Source organism: Gadus macrocephalus, chromosome 4 (genome assembly GCF_031168955.1).
Source record: "Gadus macrocephalus chromosome 4, ASM3116895v1".
Taxonomy (NCBI): Eukaryota; Metazoa; Chordata; class Actinopteri; order Gadiformes; family Gadidae; genus Gadus; species Gadus macrocephalus.
The window spans coordinates 15,247,558-15,257,557 of NC_082385.1; positions in this window are offsets into that span (position 1 = coordinate 15,247,558).

Genomic DNA, 10,000 nt, shown 5'->3' on the forward strand with positions numbered 1-10,000 from the left:
CTCTCTCGTTCTCTCTCTCCCCTCTTTCCGTCTCTCTCTCTCTTACTCACTCTGTCTCTCTCTCACTCTTTGGCTCTATCTCACTCTCTCACTATCTGTCCTCTTCTTGTTCTTCCCTCTCTCTTTGACTCGCATTCTTCATCCTATACGATCCCTCTCTGTTTCACACTGTGTCCTACACTCTCTCTTTCTCACAGTCTCTCCCCCTTGTCTCTGACTCTCTTTGTCCTCTATGTGTTTCCTGCATCCCTCTCACAATGGCTCCTCTGCATTCAACCTCCCCTTTCACTTACTTTGCGCATCTCCTTTTTTTTGGTTTGCAATCACTTCTTTAATTAGGATTTAATTTTGCTTTAGGTATCTTTGCTTGAGCATTAATTTTTCTTTAATTGGTCATCAAACAAGAACATTTCCCAGGCGTCTAATGTTTCCAACACATGGTTTCATACAGTGGCTTACCTCTTCTCCCTGAGGTGCAACATAGAGCTCCAAGTTACAGGTGAACCCTGACCCAGCAGTGCTCGGCCTGACCAGGTGATTTCTGGGAGGTTAAAATAGTGGAAGGGATAACAAAGACGCCATTTTGAGCCCGTCCGAGTCAAAACTGAGACCAAACATTAAAATGTCTAAGGGCACCTGTCGCAGTGGGTTAACCAAGAGAAGAGGGAATGTTTATGTGTTTCCTGTGTGATTTATGGATTTTACTTTAACTCATATTGTGGATGCTCTCTTGGTACACAGTCTTATGCAAGGCTAGGTTACAGGTACCAAGGTTAAACAGTACAATGGGTTGGACAGGAAAATTGTTGTGTTTGTGCAAATGTCTCGAAATGAACATTTTAACTTGTTATTCTGTGAATTGCAGATTAAAGGGCAGATTATTGTCCATTTATGGTCCAGTTTTGACCTACTGATACAATACAAGGGAAGTGTTTGTTTGGTGTTTTCTTAACCAATACTGACCTCTGTTCGCTGTGGTGTCTTCAGCTGAGTTCAACGGCGGGGCTGCAGGAGTCCGTATCTAGCTTGATGTGCGGGCAGGAGTCAGGTAAGAATAGTCTGGTGTTGGCTTGGAGTGAACTTCTCCTGCTATCACAAGAGCTTCCTTCTGTCTCATATTCCTTCACTCGGCAGGTCCAGTGTAGCCACTAGACTAAACAAATTCATAATACCGCTTGTAAATGCACACACACTGTCTGTAACCATTGACTGTTGGATTTGTTTAAAAGTGAATACATCGAGACTTGGGGTTTTGTCTGGGGTTGGATTAAGAAAATAAACATGAGCGTTTCTCACTTGTCAGATGTTGTGAGACAACTTGTTGTCCTCAAATCGTGATCTACAAATCAACATTTAGGACTTGCGAGCAGTGTTACCTTGGATGCCACTATTCCTGCAGATAATCTTTGGGGATTTGTGTTTATTTGTGTTTCCTGTCTCAATATACTCAAGTGAATATCTTACTACTATAATAGCAGGCCTGTCGCACCAGTTACTCAAGTTACTCATTTGCGCATGCCAAGCAGCCTGCAGCTCACACACACACACACACAGCATGAGCGAACACATACATACACCACAAGCACGCACGTACATTCTGCATAAACACACGGCACACACACGCGCATGCGCACGAACATACATGGAAACGCACACACACACACACACACACACACACACACACACACACACACACACACACACACACACACACACACACACACACACACACACCACACACACACACACAGACACACACACACACACACACACACACACACACACACACACACACACACACAAACACACACACACACACACACACAGGCGCACACACCGCACGTCAAGACAAAGGCAGCGACACACTCTCCGAGCTAAGACGTTATGTTTTTAAACATAACGGCTCCGCCATCGACACACACGTAGGTAAGAACAGACACGCACGGGCACACACAGTAGCGTCACTCGCCCGGGTAAGACGTTGGGCCCTATCTTGCATCCAGCGCAATTGACTTTCTACGCCGACGCATGTCTCGTTGCTAGTTTGCAACTGGCGCGGAGCGTTCTTTTCCCTCTACAGGCACGCGTCGCTCAATTAGGGAATGATCTTGTGCCCCAAGGGGCGGTTCAGCGAAGGGAGGAGGCGTGTTCTGCGGCAAACGTTCCCTGGTGCTATTTTGCAGTTTCAGAAAACAATTCCGCCACAAACCAGGAAATACCTGGTTTAAAGTCATTGTTCAGATGCTATTATAAGGGCGCATGCATAATGTTGCTTGTGCATCTCGCGCATACACTTTGCTTCTCTCATCTACCTAGCCACATATTCTTGCTAAATTATTTGGGAAAGAACAGCTGATACAGCGGTAATAAGTTGTTCTTTTAAATCTGCAAACACCGTACAGCAAACACATAATTTCTTAACGCAGACATCGTGTACAAGCCCATAACTCTTAGGATTAATGAGTTGATGAATGAATTTGATCGTGAGAAAACATTGTTTTACCGCAAGTGAGTGTTGAAAAGAATGAATGAATGCGGGTGCGCTTGTGTGCATCCATTTGGTTAAACATACGCAAACTAAACAAATTACGCATAATACAGTCCATGGCAATGTATATTAACAGTGGGACACATGCATGTTAGGAAAACAAGTCGATAATGGTAATGCATACTATACTGGTAAGAAACAATGTTTGTTAATGTATTGCGTATATCATTAAATAGAACCACAGTTACCGCATATCATATGTGTGTTAAGTTTTCGTTGCCGACATTTATTTGAGGACTCAGTATTTCTGAAGTTGTGGAAGAAAACACTATTCCATGTGTGAATTAGGCCACATTATTTGGCCATAAACTGAGCCATTTGAAGTTTAAAATTCATGTGGTCATGCATCTCTATCTCATCGGAGACTGCAAACGCGCTGTCAAAATATCTACTCGTCAGATTCAAATGCGCTCAGGGCTCTTAAAGGCGTTGGGAGATGGCACTCTCATTGGTTTATTGCACGTTACGCCCAAATCATACCTACTGGTAATAAGGCTACTTCAGGGCAACCCTTTTTAGATTTGTGTCGGGCACAAGAGCCATTTATCCGCCGGTAAAATAGCAACTTCGCCATAGAACCGCCTACAAAGCTGCTTGCGTTTTGCGCTTGTCACTTGCGTTTCAGACTGTTAAAATACGGCCCGTTTAAACATAACGGCTCCGCCATCAACACATGCGCAGGTTAGAACCATAGATAGTATATAAAATGGATGTAGCATCCGGGCAGACCTCAATTATTCCAACTGCATCCAATTCTCTTGGTTTATGCGCGTCGCCATCTTAGTTTGACTCGTCATAGTTTGACTCCGCCTCATTTCCTTTACCCAAAAAAGGGCATTGATCTCCCGCCCCCCATGGGGGGCGGGTGATACGCCCATCTGGGTGACGTACACCGAATTAGCAACATTAGGTGAGGTGAGAGTCAGCGGCTGTCACTCAAGAGGCCGCGGCCCTAATTATTCATACATTTTAACCTCCAATAAAATAAAAACTAGCCTCCAAAAAAAAATTCACTCCACTCAGTGTTGTCATGGAGATATGAACTAAACATACTGACTAAAATGGTTTTTTGGACCAGGCTGTAAATAGGTTTAATAAGACTGTGAAAACAGCCTGTTCAACATGTGAGTCAACAAAGAATTGCTCCCTTTTGGTACCACCTCGTAGTGGCCACCCGTTGCTACTGCAATGTTTGTCACTTCCGCATTGGATGCTGGTATATTTTGCTGTGGTTGGGGCTTGGTTAGAACATACACACACGAGCATACACCGCCCTTAAACATAACGGCTCCGCTTTCGAAACACGCGCAGGTTAGAACACAGTACACACGCCCGCGCACACACCACAGCGACAATCGCCCAGGTAAGACGTTTTTAAACATAACTGCTCTGCCATTGACACCCGCGCCCAGGTAAGAACACATGCGACCACACCGCAGCGACACACTCGCCAAGCTAAGACGTTATGTTTTTAAACATAACGTTTCCGCACAACGTCAAACTCTCCCAAGTAACACGTTCTGTCTATAGACAGTAGAACGTGCGATAAAAGAAGGGAAGAGACAATTTCTCACCTCGACAAGCAATGGCGGGTCGTTCATCTTGTCATATAAAAAATGTTAAATTCAAACATCGCACCGACCGGCATATCAACACATAAGTCACGTGATCTTAAAGAGACGGTGTCCCAATAACGCAGAATGAAAACATCTAAATAACACAGTATGGCGGATTATGTCTATAGAGTCCACCAAAAGCCTACACTTTCTTGCTCAAATGTGATATTACTCTTCTCCTTGAGCCTCCCCAAATGTCTTGCGATATTGATATCCCCCTCCCCCCCCCCCCCCCGCCCCCTGCAGACTGTTCAGTTGTTTTATTTTTCTTATGTTTTGTGTGTATGCTATGTGTGACTGTAGGCTACTGCTGCCTGTCTTGGCCAGGACACTGGAAGAGATGTTGAATCTCAATAATGATTATTATTTTCAACTAACCAATAGTAGTTTGAGCACTTTTCAGCCCTGGATAAGAGTAAAAGCTATTGAATAATTGATTTGCATCATGATTATGCGCCACTAGTGGTGCATAACTTTGTAGCACTTTCTGATGTACTTAGCACCTCTGTGATTTTTGTCTGTGTGTCTGTGTGTCTGTCTTGTCTTCTGTATTTTGTTGTGTCCTCTTTTTTTTTTACTGTTTATGCTAAGTGTAACGCCCTTTTCTTGACCTGCAAACCAAATTTACCCAAGGGTATGAATAAAGCAACCTTGACCTTGACCTTGCATAGTATACTACACTTTCCATTTAACACTTACGCCTCGTTTCCACATACGTATGTTTTTCGTATCCGTGCTTCCGGAAATTTACGGAAGGAGTCGCTAGTGTTTTACGTACGGACATGAATTTATTTACGGACAAAAGATGGCTCTTAGCAGGAAACCGATGGATTGCTTCCTCCGGGTAGGAAATGAGTCCTTAGCCCAAGTGAAGGAGTTCAAGTACCTCTGGGTCTTGTTCCCGAGTGAGGGTACTATGGAGCGTGAGATTGGCCGGAGAATCGGAGCAGTGGGGGCGGTATTGCGTTCGCTTTACCGCACCGTTGTAACGAAAAGAGAGCTGAGCCGCAAGGCAAAGCTCTCGATCTACCGGTCGATCTTCGTTCCTATCCTCACCTATGGCCATGAGGGCTGGGTGATGACCGAAAGGACGAGATCGCGGGTACAAGCGGCCGAGATGAGTTTTCTCAGAAGGGTGGCTGGCGTCTCCCTTAGGGATAGGGTGAGAAGCTCAGCCATCCGTGAGGAACTCGGATTAGAGCCGCTGCTCCTTTACTTAGAAAGGAGTCAGCTGAGGTGGTTCGGGCATCTGGTAAGGATGCCCACTGGGCGCCTTCCTTGGGAGGTGTTTCAGGCACGTCCAGTGGGGAGGAGACCTCGGGGAAGACCCAGGACTCGGTGGAGAGATTATATCCCAACACTGGCCTGGGAACGCCTCGGGATCCCCCCGTCAGAGTTGGTCAATGTGGCCCGGGAAAGGGAAGTCTGGGGCCCCCTGCTTGAGCTGCTCCCCGTACGTATGTGGAAACGAGGCGTTAGCGCTGTTACCATAAATTGACTAATTTTATAATGTAATCTAATGCTCACACACTAGCTGCTTTCAGACGCACGTGTAAATCCTGATATTCTCCTGATGGGCCGTATGTGTGAAAAACGTATCCTTGTACCCTGAAAATCTCCTGAATAATACTAACCCTGAGGTAGTATTTTCTCAGCAGGAAAATGTAATTTACCTGCGGTGAAAGTGTGTTTGTGTTGAACGAATGTTATACGTTGTAAAATTATAGGCAAAATGTTATTATATTATGCGCTCGGAAATTTGTTACATTATCAACTGGGGTTTCCACATTATTGCTATGGGTTTAATTACAACTAGAGTTGCGCGCGCAAAAACTCTAGTATTGTTTAAAAGTTTGGACTCCTCCAAACCTGCATCGAAAGAAAACACAACTGAATGTAAAAATAATGAAAGGGAGCCTACTCGAAATAGTAGTACAAGGAGTTTGAATACCATATAATAAGGAGAGAGTACTTCAAAGTCGTCAAGAAAGAAATCATTTATTTAGCTTTCCACGGTGAAAATGTGAAATTATAAAAGTAGTACATAATGGCACTTGTACTTCATTTCTGTAGATGTTCTGCAGTAGGCTACTCATATATTGTGGTGTCGAGTCACACAACACTATTCTTAACACAACAAAACTTTATTTGGGAAACACCTTTGGTTGGGGTCATATTGTTAATATGTCTGCAATATATAAATTAATGATTTATACCAATTAGTTTGCCTTAATACCTTTGTTTGTACTTAATAGTAATTGTCACAACCTTGCTCCAACTTCATGCATTTCTTCCTTGTATGTCGTGTTTAAAGTTCCACCTGTGTTGATCACTGATTCTGTGTCCTCAGTTTCTGTTCCTGGTTTTCCGAGTGTTGGAATTTTCATTTAACCTATCCGGTCTCTTCTATCCCTTTTGTTGTGGAATGGGGAAAAATACTGATTCTTATAGAATGAATGAATTGTGCAGCAAAGCTATTGCAATTTTTTCTTTTTCCAGAAATGAACACGTGAATGGGTACAATGTCTATAGAAACATTAGAAAGACCGAGAAACATTTGTTGTGAATACCCTGGGGTAACGTTTTCAGTATGATTGAATTAAACCTTGTGCCAACGCTCAGTAGTGCTCTGTGAGAAGAGACGATCGATTCACTTGGGAAATGTAGTCCTCCTTATTTAGACTTACACCGCCCTGCTAAACTGGTTACCACTACTGCTTTGAATAGTTTACAAGAAAACATGCATAACTCAATGGTACTTTTGTTGTTCACTGTATCTCGGAATATAATTATTGAAACTATATTGTTTTTTATATTGACACTTTTGAGTTAACCTTATTGTAAGACTAAGATCAACATTTCTCTTTATAAAATTCTTTCTTTGTTAAACTTTTATTGCCTCAACTTTTTAAAATTGTATAAATGAAGGAATAACTATATTTTTGGGGTAATAAATCAGCCAAATCTGTTATCACCATGATAATGCCTACACACACAACCTGATAGAGAGTGCTGGTATGCCATTTATCTTTTAATAATAAAGTGCATTTTTGAAGAGATCATAACTATGCATGCACAAAGACTGTTACAATTTCAGGTTAACTGAATGATTGACTTGATCTCTTATATATTATTCTTTCCAATAATCTCATTTGTATGCGTTATGGTGTAAGCGATATTCAATCATGACCTTGACAATTATTAATGGAAGCATTATGCAGTATACGACATTAGGCCATCTGCCTGTGGGGTATAGAAATTGGATGGACTCTGTAATATGACGGGTAGGAGACACAGTAGTTGTATTATCATTAATTCAAAGGACACTACTGAATATTGCTTCAATTGTTTGTTGACAATATCTTCTTGAGTTTAATTTGCATTCCAAAGATTTGTGTCGCACTCAAACACACAGGTTTATACCAACCACCTTTTATTATCAAAGTTAGTAATTTTCCGTGTAGTATCTGTGATATCCAGGCTAGGACATTTTTTAAAGCACTCACTGCATCCTTCCCGCTGGGAATCAATGTAGAATTTAGTGAAATATACTAGCCTAAAAAACAATATAATTACCCAGCTGAGAGAGCCCTTTCCTCTTAAAAGCCGAGGCCTAACTTGGGTAATTTAGCAATACAGATCCAGATACAACTTTGTATTATATGCAAAGTCACTTCCCTGCACCCACCATCAATTACGTTGCTTTTACAAATTGTTTCTCGGATTGCATGATTACATTTTAATTGAGCATTAGAGAATGTTAAAACGTGAACATAAACATCTTCTGACATCGTGATTGAAAGGCCAGACATCCCATTAGCCAGAGCTTGGCGGTGTTGGGACTCTGGGATCTGTCGGTTATTGGAATGGACAGGTTGTACCGGTGAGTTCCCACTCACAGAACAACAAGCTTTCATTTGTATCCAGAACCCAAGGCTTGAGTTTACTTGTGGTTTTCTTCTTCCTTTTGTTCATTGTTGATATGATAACCATCATCGCTGTTGTCCCGTCCTATCACAGAGATCCTTGGGTTCAGTAAAGTTGACCCCCCATGCCAACTGAAAACATCATTAGCACATTAGAAGAACTACATCGCCCAAAATAAGCTTAATCTAATTAATTGTGTAACTGCACCATTTGCTACAATAAAACAGTGCAAATTATAAAGCAGAAAAAACAATGTTACTGAATATTATAGCTCGTTTTTATCTTACCGCCTTCGGGATCTGAACGCTTAACCTTTGGGTTTAGAAGCCAAATGGGATTTCCTAGTTTTTGTTAAATTGCATCAGTTGCTAAAACAAAAGAGTCCCAGGAATCACATCAAGGGATATTAAGCTCTTCCTTAAGATGAATTTGGTGCCAAATTGCCAACCGGTTCCAAGGTATTCCAAGCCTAATTCTGGCACACAGCTCTCCAAACCCTGGCATACATCAGGCATGGGGGTGGGGGGGGGTTTCCCTGCTTCACGGTAGTAATCTCCCAGGTTCCTGTGGCTTTATGCTATTTCTGGCTGTCCTTGACGAACGAGCCTTATGCCAGCTACCCTACCATTCCTTACTACCAGTTTCTCCTGCCCCCTCTGCGTGAAAGGTGTGAGGAAACGTTGGGGTTGATGGTAAACAATAATATCCTTCTTGTTACATCGTCACAGACCTTTAACATCCTTAAGTGTTTTCTGCTTGGCTTCTACTTTTTTAATCTATGTTATTACCCGTCGATAGACATAGACATACACACTATAGAGGCACGCACAAACAGACGCAAAGACACACACATGCCCCACGCCCCAGTATCCTTTAATCAACTTAATTAATTAAGTTTCTTATTATTCATTTCCTGTAATCAATTTGCTGGACTTCTACAATTGACTCCTTCTGTCTTGGCTTTTATGTTGGATCAAAGCAACCGACATCCCCTGCTTTGCAATCTCTCTCTCTCTCTCTCTCTCTCTCTCTCTCTCTCTCTCTCTCTCTCTCTCTCTCTCTCTCTCTCTCTCTCCCTCTCTCTCGCTCCCTCTCTCTCTCTCCCTCTCTCTCTCTCTCTCTCTCTCTCTCTCTCTCTCTCTCTCTCTCTCTCTCTCTCTCTCTCTCTCCCTCTCTCTCTCTCTCGCTCTCTCTCTCTCGCTCTAACCCCCAACATCCTGGTTCAATTAGAGAGAGTTGGCCCCCTGCTGTTGTGCAGGCTGCGTTCTGCCACTGCGGCGGACCCCTATGCAGTGAAGAGACGGAGCAGAACAGCCAGCAGAGGGAGGAGGTGGGGTTGGAGGATGGATGGAGGTGGCCTTTAATTAGCGGGCGGGGTCGCCTCCACCGAGGGCCGCCAGCCGAGGAGATGAGAGATGAGGGGACGGAGGAGGAACATGGCCGTGACACGTGACCTAGAGGGACGGGGCTGTGATGTGAAAGGTGTCGTGTGATACAGTATGCAAATGAGGTGCACATCTGTGATTTCCAGGACTTTTAAGTACCCATTTTGTCTGTTATGAAGAACCTGACATGGGGAGGCCTAAACGCAGTGAATTCATCAGAGACGATGGAGATATTTTGAGCAGCGCAGCAGCACAGAATCAGGCCATCCGCAGACACAGAGCGTTTAAAGCAGATTTATACGTGTTTTGGTTTCACCCCGGGGATTCAGTTCCTCTCCACAGCGAGGCGAGGCTGTGTCAGCCAACGGGCCTGCGAGCTCTCTGAACAGAGACACTAAAGACGAACAAACACGCCTCAACAGAGCGTCTAAGGGTCCCGTTGTACAGAGGAGCTCCGCACACACGTTCACCCAGTACCCTGGAGAGAAGGGAAGCGCCTAATGAGTAGACTTGATTAATACATT